The sequence below is a fragment of the Oncorhynchus gorbuscha genome, unplaced genomic scaffold (assembly GCF_021184085.1).
Source record: "Oncorhynchus gorbuscha isolate QuinsamMale2020 ecotype Even-year unplaced genomic scaffold, OgorEven_v1.0 Un_scaffold_1494, whole genome shotgun sequence".
Lineage (NCBI taxonomy): Eukaryota > Metazoa > Chordata > Actinopteri > Salmoniformes > Salmonidae > Oncorhynchus > Oncorhynchus gorbuscha.
Window position 1 is genome coordinate 49,358 of NW_025746257.1, and position 12,835 is coordinate 62,192.

A 12,835-nucleotide genomic window follows, 5' to 3' on the forward strand; every position below is an offset into this window, starting at 1 on the left:
AAGCGAGCGCTCTACCATTTGAGCTAATCCCCTGCACCTCCAACAAGAAGTATGAAATCTCAATGACCGCACTGCCAAATCCCTCGTCCATAAGAAAGGATATTTTTTTTAAAGTATGCTTGCTTCAGCTGTCTAAAAGTATTTTTCATGGTAGTTCAGTAAAGGTTGAAGTAGTGACTGCAGTAAGTCCAGTGGTGGAAATAGTTGTATTGTTGGGTTAGTATCCAGAGCTACAACAACAATGTGTGCTGATTGAACCAAACTAAATAGTTGGAGGATGCAGGCATCGATCCCGCTACCTCTCACATGCTAAGCGAGCACTCTACCATTTGAGCTAATCCCCCTGTGCCTCCAACAAGAAGTATGAAATCTCAATGACCGCACTGCCAAATCCCTCGTCCATAAGAAAGGATACTTTTTTAAAAAGTATGCTTGCTTCAGCTGCAAAGTATTTTTCATGGTAGTTCAGTAAAGGTGGAAGTAGTGACTGCAGTAAGCCAGTGGTGGAAATAGTTGTATTGTTGGGTTAGTATCCAGAGCTACAACAACAATGTGTGCTGATTGAACCAAACTAAATAGTTGGAGGATGCAGGTATCGATCCCACTACCTCTCACATGCTAAACAAGCGCTCTACCATTTGAGCTAATCCCCCTGCGCCTCCAACAAGAAGTATGAAATCTCAATGACCGCACTGCCAAATCCCTCGTCCATAAGAAAGGATACTTTTTAAAAAGTATGCTTGCTTCAGCTGTCTAAAAGTATTTTTCATGGTAGTTCAGTAAAGGTTGAAGTAGTGACTGCAGTAAGCCCAGTGGTGGAAATAGTTGTATTGTTGGGTTAGTATCCAGAGCTACAACAACAATGTGCTGATTGAACCAAACTAAATAGTTGGAGGATGCGGGTATCGATCCCACTACCTCTCACATGCTAAGCGAGTGCTCTACCATTTGAGCTAATCCCCTGCACCTCCAACAAGAAGTATGAAATCTCAATGACCGCACTGCCAAATCCCTCGTCCATAAGAAAGGATACTTTTTTTTTTTTAAAAGTATGCTTGCTTCAGCTGTCTAAAAGTATTTTTCATGGTAGTTCAGTAAAGGTTGAAGTAGTGACTGCAGTAAGTCCAGTGGTGGAAATAGTTGTATTGTTGGGTTATTATCCAGAGCTACAACAACAATGTGTGCTGATTGAACCAAACTAAATAGTTGGAGGATGCAGGCATCGATCCCGCTACCTCTCACATGCTAAGCAAGCGCTCTACCATTTGAGCTAATCCCCTGCGCCTCCAACAAGAAGTATGAAATCTCAATGACCGCACTGCCAAATCCCTCGTCCATAAGAAAGGATACTTTTTAAAAAGTATGCTTGCTTCAGCTGTCTAAAAGTATTTTTCATGGTAGTTCAGTAAAGGTTGAAGTAGTGACTGCAGTAAGCCCAGTGGTGGAAATAGTTGTATTGTTGGGTTAGTATCCAGAGCTACAACAACAATGTGTGCTGATTGAACCAAACTAAATAGTTGGAGGATGCAGGCATCGATCCCACTACCTCTCACATGCTAAGCGAGCGCTCTACCATTTGAGCTAATCCCCCTGCACCTCCAACAAGAAGTATGAAATCTCAATGACCGCACTGCCAAATCCCTCGTCCATAAGAAAGGATACTTTTTTTTAAAGTATGCTTGCTTCAGCTGTCTAAAAGTATTTTTCATGGTAGTTCAGTAAAGGTTGAAGTAGTGACTGCAGTAAGCCCAGTGGTGGAAATAGTTGTATTGTTGGGTTAGTATCCAGAGCTACAACAACAATGTGTGCTGATTGAACCAAACTAAATAGTTGGAGGATGCAGGCATCGATCCCGCTACCTCTCACATGCTAAGCAAGCGCTCTACCATTTGAGCTAATCCCCATGCGCCTCAACAAGAAGTATGAAATCTCAATGACCGCACTGCCAAATCCCTCGTCCATAAGAAAGGATAATTTTTTTAAAGTATGCTTGCTTCAGCTGTCTAAAAGTATTTTTCATGGTAGTTCAGTAAAGGTTGAAGTAGTGACTGCAGTAAGCCCAGTGGTGGAAATAGTTGTATTGTTGGGTTAGTATCCAGAGCTACAACAACAATGTGTGCTGATTGAACCAAACTAAATAGTTGGAGGATGCGGGCATCGATCCCGCTACCTCTCACATGCTAAGCGAGCGCTCTACCATTTGAGCTAATCCCCCTGCACCTCCAACAAGAAGTATGAAATCTCAATGACCGCACTGCCAAATCCCTCGTCCATAAGAAAGGATACTTTTTAAAAAGTATGCTTGCTTCAGCTGTCTAAAAGTATTTTTCATGGTAGTTCAGTAAAGGTTGAAGTAGTGACTGCAGTAAGTCCAGTGGTGGAAATAGTTGTATTGTTGGGTTAGTATCCAGAGCTACAACAACAATGTGTGCTGATTGAACCAAACTAAATAGTTGGAGGATGCAGGCATCGATCCCGCTACCTCTCACATGCTAAGCGAGCACTCTACCATTTGAGCTAATCCCCCTGTGCCTCCAACAAGAAGTATGAAATCTCAATGACCTGCCAAATTCCTCGTCCATAAGAAAGGATACTTTCTAAAAAGTATGCTTGCTTCAGCTGTCTAAAAGTATTTTTCATGGTAGTTCAGTAAAGGTGGAAGTAGAGACTGCAGTAAGCCAAGTGGTGGAAATAGTTGTATTGTTGGGTTAGTATCCAGAGCTACAACAACAATGTGTGCTGATTGAACCAAACTAAATAGTTGGAGGATGCAGGCATCGATCCCGCTACCTCTCACATGCTAAGCGAGCGCTCTACCATTTGAGCTAATCCCCTGCGCCTCCAACAAGAAGTATGAAATCTCAATGACCGCACTGCCAAATCCCTCGTCCATAAGAAAGGATACTTTTTAAAAAGTATGCTTGCTTCAGCTGTCTAAAAGTATTTTTCATGGTAGTTCAGTAAAGGTTGAAGTAGTGACTGCAGTAAGCCCAGTGGTGGAAATAGTTGTATTGTTGGGTTAGTATCCAGAGCTACAACAACAATGTGTGCTGATTGAACCAAACTAAATAGTTGGAGGATGCGGGCATCGATCCCACTACCTCTCATGCAAAGCGAGCTCTACCATTTGAGCTAATCCCCCTGCACCTCCAACAAGAAGTATGAAATCTCAATGACCGCACCGCCAAATCCCTCGTCCATAAGAAAGGATACTTTTTTTTTTAAGTATGCTTGCTTCAGCTGTCTAAAAGTATTTTTCATGGTAGTTCAGTAAAGGTTGAAGTAGTGACTGCAGTAAGTCCAGTGGTGGAAATAGTTGTATTGTTGGGTTAGTATCCAGAGCTACAACAACAATGTGTGCTGATTGAACCAAACTAAATAGTTGGAGGATGCAGGTATCGATCCCGCTAACTCTCACATGCTAAGCAAGCGCTCTACCATTTGAGCTAATCCCCATGCGCCTACAACAAGAAGTATGAAATCTCAATGACAGCACTGCCAAATCCCTCGTCCATAAGAATGGATACTTTTTAAAAAGTATGCTTGCTTCAACTGTCTAAAAGTATTTTTCATGGTAGTTCAGTAAAGGTGGAAGTAGTGACTGCAGTAGGCCAGGTGGTGGAAATAGTTGTATTGTTGGGTTAGTATCCAGAGCTACAACAACAATGTGTGCTGATTGAACCAAACTAAATAGTTGGAGGATGCAGGTATCGATCCCGCTACCTCTCACATGCTAAGCAAGCGCTCTACCATTTGACCTAATCCCCCTGCACCTCCAACAAGAAGTATGAAATCTCAATGAACGCACTGCCAAATCCCTCGTCCATAAGAAAGGATACTTTTTTAAAAGTATGCTTGCTTCAGCTGTCTAAAAGTATTTTTCATGGTACTTCAGTAAGGGTTGAAGTAGTGACTGCAGTAAGCCCAGTGGTGGAAATAGTTGTATTGTTGGGTTAGTATCCAGAGCTACAACAACGTGTGCTGATTGAACCAAACTAAAAAGTTGGAGGATGCGGGTATCGATCCCACTACCTCTCACATGCAAAGCGAGTGCTCTACCATTTGAGCTAATCCCCCTGCACCTCCAACAAGAAGTATGAAATCTCAATGACCGCACCGCCAAATCCCTCTTCCATAAGAAAGGATACTTTTTTTTTAAAGTATGCTTGCTTCAGCTGTCTAAAAGTATTTTTCATGGTAGTTCAGTAAAGGTTGAAGTAGCGACTGCAGTAAGTCCAGTGGTGGAAATAGTTGTATTGTTGGGTTAGTATCCAGAGCTACAACAACAATGTGTGCTGATTGAACCAAACTAAATAGTTGGAGGATGCAGGTATCGATCCCGCTACCTCTCACATGCTAAGCAAGCGCTCTACCATTTGAGCTAATCCCCCTGCACCTCCAACAAGAAGTATGAAATCTCAATGACCGCACTGCCAAATTCCTCGTCCATAAGAAAGGATATTTTTTTTAAAGTATGCTTGCTTCAGCTGTCTAAAAGTATTTTTCATTGTAGTTCAGTAAAGGTTGAAGTAGTGACTGCAGTAAGTCCAGTGGTGGAAATAGTTGTATTGTTGGGTTAGTATCCAGAGCTACAACAACAATGTGTGCTGATTGAACCAAACTAAATAGTTGGAGGATGCAGGCATCTATCCCGCTACCTCTCACATGCTAAGCGAGCACTCTACCATTTGAGCTAATCCCCCTGTGCCTCCAACAAGAAGTATGAAATCTCAATGACCGCACTGCCAAATCCCTCGTCCAAAAGAATGGATACTTTTTAAAAAGTATGCTTGCTTCAACTGTCTAAAAGTATTTTTCATGGTAGTTCAGTAAAGGTGGAAGTAGTGACTGCAGTAGGCCAGGTGGTGGAAATAGTTGTATTGTTGGGTTAGTATCCAGAGCTACAACAACAATGTGTGCTGATTGAACCAAACTAAATAGTTGGAGGATGCAGGTATCGATCCCACTACCTCTCACATGCTAAACAAGCGCTCTACCATTTGACCTAATCCCCCTGCGCCTCCAACAAGAAGTATGAAATCTCAATGAACGCACTGCCAAATCCCTCGTCCATAAGAAAGGATACTTTTTAAAAAGTATGCTTGCTTCAGCTGTCTAAAAGTATTTTTCATGGTACTTCAGTAAGGGTTGAAGTAGTGACTGCAGTAAGCCCAGTGGTGGAAATAGTTGTATTGTTGGGTTAGTATCCAGAGCTACAACAACGTGTGCTGATTGAACCAAACTAAAAAGTTGGAGGATGCGGGTATCGATCCCACTACCTCTCGCATGCAAAGCGAGTGCTCTACCATTTGAGCTAATCCCCCTGCACCTCCAACAAGAAGTATGAAATCTCAATGACCGCACCGCCAAATCCCTCGTCCATAAGAAAGGATACTTTTTTTTTAAAGTATGCTTGCTTCAGCTGTCTAAAAGTATTTTTCATGGTAGTTCAGTAAAGGTTGAAGTAGCGACTGCAGTAAGTCCAGTGGTGGAAATAGTTGTATTGTTGGGTTATTATCCAGAGCTACAACAACAATGTGTGCTGATTGAACCAAACTAAATAGTTGGAGGATGCAGGTATCGATCCCGCTAACTCTCACATGCTAAGCAAGCGCTCTACCATTTGAGCTAATCCCCATGCGCCTACAACAAGAAGTATGAAATCTCAATGACAGCACTGCCAAATCCCTCGTCCATAAGAAAGGATAATTTTTTTAAAGTATGCTTGCTTCAGCTGTCTAAAAGTATTTTTAATGGTAGTTCAGTAAAGGTTGAAGTAGTGACTGCAGTAAGCCCAGTGGTGGAAATAGTTGTATTGTTGGGTTAGTATCCAGAGTTACAACAACAATGTGTGCTGATTGAACCAAAATAAATAGTTGGAGGATGCGGGCATCGATCCCGCTACCTCTCACATGCTAAGCGAGCGCTCTACCATTTGAGCTAATCCCCCTGCAACTCCAAGAAGAAGTATGAAATCTCAATGACCGCACTGCCAAATCCCTCGTCCATAAGAAAGGATAATTTTTTTAAAGTATGCTTGCTTCAGCTGTCTAAAAGTATTTTTCATGGTAGTTCAGTAAAGGTTGAAGTAGTGACTGCAGTAAGTCCAGTGGTGGAAATAGTTGTATTGTTGGGTTAGTATCCAGAGCTACAACAACAATGTGTGCTGATTGAACCAAACTAAATAGTTGGAGGATGCAGGCATCGATCCCGCTACCTCTCACATGCTAAGCGAGCACTCTACCATTTGAGCTAATCCCCCTGTGCATCCAACAAGAAGTATGAAATCTCAATGAACGCACTGCCAAATCCCTCGTCCATAAGAAAGGATACTTTTTTTAAAGTATGCTTGCTTCAGCTGTCTAAAAGTATTTTTCATGGTAGTTCAGTAAAGGTGGAAGTAGTGACTGCAGTAGGCCAGTGGTGGAAATAGTTGTATTGTTGGGTTAGTATCCAGAGCTACAACAACAATGTGTGCTGATTGAACCAAACTAAATAGTTGGAGGATGCAGGCATCGATCCCGCTACCTCTCACATGCTAAGCAAGCGCTCTACCATTTGAGCTAATCCCCTGCACCTCCAACAAGAAGTATGAAATCTCAATGACCGCACTGCCAAATCCCTCGTCCATAAGAAAGGATACTTTTTTAAAAGTATGCTTGCTTCAGCTGTCTAAAAGTATTTTTCATGGTAGTTCAGTAAAGGTTGAAGTAGTGACTGCAGTAAGCCCAGTGGTGGAAATAGTTGTATTGTTGGGTTAGTATCCAGAGCTACAACAACAATGTGTGCTGATTGAACCAAACTAAATAGTTGGAGGATGCAGGCATCGATCCCACTACCTCTCACATGCTAAGCGAGCGCTCTACCATTTGAGCTAATCCCCCTGCACCTCCAACAAGAAGTATGAAATCTCAATGACCGCACTGCCAAATCCCTCGTCCATAAGAAAGGATACTTTTTTTTTAAAGTATGCTTGCTTCAGCTGTCTAAAAGTATTTTTCATGGTAGTTCAGTAAAGGTTGAAGTAGTGACTGCAGTAAGCCAGTGGTGGAAATAGTTGTATTGTTGGGTTAGTATCCAGAGCTACAACAACAATGTGTGCTGATTGAACCAAACTAAATAGTTGGAGGATGCAGGTATCGATCCCGCTACCTCTCACATGCTAAGCAAGCGCTCTACCATTTGAGCTAATCCCCCTGCACCTCCAACAAGAAGTATGAAATCTCAATGACCGCACTGCCAAATCCCTCGTCCATAAGAAAGGATACTTTTTAAAAAGTATGCTTGCTTCAGCTGTCTAAAAGTATTTTTCATGGTAGTTCAGTAAAGGTTGAAGTAGTGACTGCAGTAAGTCCAGTGGTGGAAATAGTTGTATTGTTGGGTTAGTATCCAGAGCTACAACAACAATGTGTGCTGATTGAACCAAACTAAATAGTTGGAGGATGCAGGCATCGATCCCGCTACCTCTCACATGCTAAGCGAGCACTCTACCATTTGAGCTAATCCCCCTGTGCCTCCAACAAGAAGTATGAAATCTCAATGACCGCACTGCCAAATCCCTCGTCCATAAGAATGGATACTTTTTAAAAAGTATGCTTGCTTCAACTGTCTAAAAGTATTTTTCATGGTAGTTCAGTAAAGGTGGAAGTAGTGACTGCAGTAAGCCAGGTGGTGGAAATAGTTGTATTGTTGGGTTAGTATCCAGAGCTACAACAACAATGTGTGCTGATTGAACCAAACTAAATAGTTGGAGGATGCAGGTATCGATCCCACTACCTCTCACATGCTAAACAAGCGCTCTACCATTTGACCTAATCCCCCTGCGCCTCCAACAAGAAGTATGAAATCTCAATGAACGCACTGCCAAATCCCTCGTCCATAAGAAAGGATACTTTTTTAAAAAGTATGCTTGCTTCAGCTGTCTAAAAGTATTTTTCATGGTAGTTCAGTAAATGAAGTAGTGACTGCAGTAAGCCCAGTGGTGGAAATAGTTGTATTGTTGGGTTAGTATCCAGAGCTACAACAACAATGTGTGCTGATTGAACCAAATTAAATAGTTGGAGGATGCGGGCATCGATCCCACTACCTCTCACATGCTAAGCGAGTGCTCTACCATTTGAGCTAATCCCCCTGCACCTCCAACAAGAAGTATGAAATCTCAATGACCGCACCGCCAAATCCCTCGTCCATAAGAAAGGATACTTTTTTTTAAAAGTATGCTTGCTTCAGCTGTCTAAAAGTATTTTTCATGGTAGTTCAGTAAAGGTTGAAGTAGCGACTGCAGTAAGTCCAGTGGTGGAAATAGTTGTATTGTTGGGTTATTATCCAGAGCTACAACAACAATGTGTGCTGATTGAACCAAACTAAATAGTTGGAGGATGCAGGTATCGATCCCGCTAACTCTCACATGCTAAGCAAGCGCTCTACCATTTGAGCTAATCCCCTGCGCCTCAACAAGAAGTATGAAATCTCAATGACAGCACTGCCAAATCCCTCGTCCATAAGAAAGGATAATTTTTTTAAAGTATGCTTGCTTCAGCTGTCTAAAAGTATTTTTAATGGTAGTTCAGTAAAGGTTGAAGTAGTGACTGCAGTAAGCCCAGTGGTGGAAATAGTTGTATTGTTGGGTTAGTATCCAGAGTTACAACAACAATGTGTGCTGATTGAACCAAAATAAATAGTTGGAGGATGCGGGCATCGATCCCGCTACCTCTCACATGCTAAGCGAGCGCTCTACCATTTGAGCTAATCCCCCTGCACCTCCAACAAGAAGTATGAAATCTCAATGACCGCACTGCCAAATCCCTCGTCCATAAGAAAGGATACTTTTTTTAAAGTATGCTTGCTTCAGCTGTCTAAAAGTATTTTTCATGGTAGTTCAGTAAAGGTTGAAGTAGTGACTGCAGTAAGCCCAGTGGTGGAAATAGTTGTATTGTTGGGTTAGTATCCAGAGCTACAACAACAATGTGTGCTGATTGAACCAAACTAAATAGTTGGAGGATGCAGGCATCGATCCCGCTACCTCTCACATGCTAAGCGAGCGCTCTACCATTTGAGCTAATCCCCCTGCACCTCCAACAAGAAGTATGAAATCTCAATGACCGCACTGCCAAATCCCTCGTCCATAAGAAAGGATACTTTTTAAAAAGTATGCTTGCTTCAGCTGTCTAAAAGTATTTTTCATGGTAGTTCAGTAAAGGTTGAAGTAGTGACTGCAGTAAGCCCAGTGGTGGAAATAGTTGTATTGTTGGGTTAGTATCCAGAGCTACAACAACAATGTGTGCTGATTGAACCAAACTAAATAGTTGGAGGATGCAGGCATCGATCCCACTACCTCTCACATGCTAAGCGAGCGCTCTACCATTTGAGCTAATCCCCTGCACCTCCAACAAGAAGTATGAAATCTCAATGACCGCACTGCCAAATCCCTCGTCCATAAGAAAGGATACTTTTTAAAAGTATGCTTGCTTCAGCTGTCTAAAAGTATTTTTCATGGTAGTTCAGTAAAGGTTGAAGTAGTGACTGCAGTAAGCCCAGTGGTGGAAATAGTTGTATTGTTGGGTTAGTATCCAGAGCTACAACAACAATGTGTGCTGATTGAACCAAACTAAATAGTTGGAGGATGCAGGCATCGATCCCGCTACCTCTCACATGCTAAGCGAGCACTCTACCATTTGAGCTAATCCCCTGTTCATTCAACAAGAAGTATGAAATCTCAATGACCGCACTGCCAAATCCCTCGTCCATAAGAAAGGATACTTTTTTTTAAAGTATGCTTGCTTCAGCTGTCTAAAAGTATTTTTCATGGTAGTTCAGTAAAGGTTGAAGTAGTGACTGCAGTAAGCCCAGTGGTGGAAATAGTTGTATTGTTGGGTTAGTATCCAGAGCTACAACAACAATGTGTGCTGATTGAACCAAACTAAATAGTTGGAGGATGCAGGCATCGATCCCGCTCCCGCTACCCTCACATGCTAAGCGAGCGCTCTACCATTTGAGCTAATCCCCTTCCTTCAACAAGAAGTATGAAATCTCAATGACCGCACTGCCAAATCCCTCGTCCATTAAAAAGGATACTTTTTTTTAAAGTATGCTTGCTTCAGCTGTCTAAAAGTATTTTTCATGGTAGTTCAGTAAAGGTTGAAGTAGTGACTGCAGTAAGTCCAGTGGTGGAAATAGTTGTATTGTTGGGTTAGTATCCAGAGCTACAACAACAATGTGTGCTGATTGAACCAAACTAAATAGTTGGAGGATGCAGGCATCGATCCCGCTACCTCTCACATGCTAAGCGAGCACTCTACCATTTGAGCTAATCCCCCTGCACCTCCAACATGAAGTATGAAATCTCAATGACCGCACTGCCAAATCCCTCGTCCATAAGAAAGGTTATCTTTTAAAAAGTATGCTTGCTTCAGCTGTCTAAAAGTATTTTTCATGGTAGTTCAGTAAAGGTTGAAGTAGTGACTGCAGTAAGCCCAGTGGTGGAAATAGTTGTATTGTTGGGTTAGTATCCAGAGCTACAACAACAATGTGTGCTGATTGAACCAAACTAAATAGTTGGAGGATGAAGGCATCGATCCCGCTACCTCTCACATACTAATCGAGCACTCTACCATTTGAGCTAATCCCCCTGCACCTCCAACAAGAAGTATGAAATCTCAATGACCGCACTGCCAAATCCCTCGTCCATAAGAAAGGATACTTTTTTTAAAAGTATGCTTGCTTCAGCTGTCTAAAAGTATTTTTCATGGTAGTTCAGTAAAGGTTGAAGTAGTGACTGCAGTAAGCCAGTGGTGGAAATAGTTGTATTGTTGGGTTAGTATCCAGAGCTACAACAACAATGTGTGCTGATTGAACCAAACTAAATAGTTGGAGGATGCAGGCATCGATCCCGCTACCTCTCACATACTAATCGAGCGCTCTACCATTTGAGCTAATCCCCCTGCGCCTCCAACAAGAAGTATGAAATCTCAATGACCGCACTGCCAAATCCCTCGTCCATAAGAAAGGATACTTTTTAAAAAGTATGCTTGCTTCAGCTGTCTAAAAGTATTTTTCATGGTAGTTCAGTAAAGGTTGAAGTAGTGACTGCAGTAAGCCCAGTGGTGGAAATAGTTGTATTGTTGGGTTAGTATCCAGAGCTACAACAACAATGTGTGCTGATTGAACCAAACTAAATAGTTGGAGGATGCAGGCATCGATCCCGCTACCTCTCACATGCTAAGCGAGCACTCTACCATTTGAGCTAATCCCCCTGTTCCTCCAACAAGAAGTATGAAATCTCAATGACCGCACTGCCAAATCCCTCGTCCATAAGAAAGGATACTTTTTAAAAAGTATGCTTGCTTCAGCTGTCTAAAAGTATTTTTCATGGTAGTTCAGTAAAGGTTGAAGTAGTGACTGCAGTAAGCCAGTGGTGGAAATAGTTGTATTGTTGGGTTAGTATCCAGAGCTACAACAACAATGTGTGCTGATTGAACCAAACTAAATAGTTGGAGGATGCAGGCATCGATCCCGCTACCTCTCACATGCTAAGCAAGCGCTCTACCATTTGAGCTAATCCCCCTGCGCCTCCAACAAGAAGTATGAAATCTCAATGACTGCACTGCCAAATCCCTCGTCCATAAGAAAGGATAATTTTTTAAAAGTATGCTTGCTTCAGCTGTCTAAAAGTATTTTTCATGGTAGTTCAGTAAAGGTTGAAGTAGTGACTGCAGTAAGCCCAGTGGTGGAAATAGTTGTATTGTTGGGTTAGTATCCAGAGCTACAACAACAATGTGTGCTGATTGAACCAAACTAAATAGTTGGAGGATGCAGGCATCGATCCCGCTACCTCTCACATGCTAAGCGAGCGCTCTACCATTTGAGCTAATCCCCCTGCACCTCCAACAAGAAGTATGAAATCTCAATGACCGCACTGCCAAATCCCTCGTCCATAAGAAAGGATAATTTTTTTAAAGTATGCTTGCTTCAGCTGTCTAAAAGTATTTTTCATGGTAGTTCAGTAAAGGTTGAAGTAGTGACTGCAGTAAGCCCAGTGGTGGAAATAGTTGTATTGTTGGGTTAGTATCCAGAGCTACAACAACAATGTGTGCTGATTGAACCAAACTAAATAGTTGGAGGATGCAGGCATCGATCCCGCTACCTCTCACATGCTATGCAGCGCTCTACCATTTGAGCTAATCCCCCTGCCCTCCAACAAGAAGTCTAACCATTTGTTGGAGGATGCTAATCCCACATGCTAAGCAAGTGCTCTGCCAAATCCCCCAAACAAGAAGTATGAAATCTCAATGACCGCACTGCCAAATCCCTCGTCCATAAGAAAGGATAATTTTTTTAAAAGTATGCTTGCTTCAGCTGTCTAAAAGTATTTTTCATGGTAGTTCAGTAAAGGTTGAAGTAGTGACTGCAGTAAGCCCAGTGGTGGAAATAGTTGTATTGTTGGGTTAGTATCCAGAGCTACAACAACAATGTGTGCTGATTGAACCAAACTAAAAAGTTGGAGGATGCGGGTATCGATCCCAATACCTCTCGCATGCAAAGGGAGTGCTCTACCATTTGAGCTAATCCCCTGTGCATCCAACAAGAAGTATGAAATCTCAATGAACGCACTGCCAAATCCCTCGTCCATAAGAAAGGATACTTTTTTTTTTAAAGAATGCTTGTTTCAGCTGTCTAAAAGTATTTTTCATGGTAGTTCAGTAAAGGTTGAAGTAGCAACTGCAGTAAGCCCAGTGGTGGAAATAGTTGTATTGTTGGGTTAGTATCCAGAGCTACAACAACAATGTGTGCTGATTGAACCAAACTAAATAGTTGGAGGATGCAGGCATCGATCCCG

General features: G+C 42.1%; 4 non-coding genes across 4 annotated transcripts; all 4 read right to left on the bottom strand.

The window, feature by feature from the left end:
• Window positions 1-2,142: 2,142 nt before the first annotated feature.
• On the bottom strand, window positions 2,143-2,215 carry trnaa-agc. The gene has a single exon. It is a non-coding gene; the product is annotated as a tRNA-Ala (tRNA).
• A 3,036-nt stretch (window positions 2,216-5,251) lies between these two features.
• On the bottom strand, window positions 5,252-5,324 carry trnaa-ugc. Its single transcript has one exon. It is a non-coding gene; the product is annotated as a tRNA-Ala (tRNA).
• Window positions 5,325-5,877: 553 nt separating this feature from the next.
• Window positions 5,878-5,950, bottom strand: trnaa-agc. Its single transcript has one exon. It is a non-coding gene; the product is annotated as a tRNA-Ala (tRNA).
• A 2,732-nt stretch (window positions 5,951-8,682) lies between these two features.
• Window positions 8,683-8,755, bottom strand: trnaa-agc. Its single transcript has one exon. It is a non-coding gene; the product is annotated as a tRNA-Ala (tRNA).
• Between the last annotated feature and the right edge of the window lie 4,080 nt (window positions 8,756-12,835).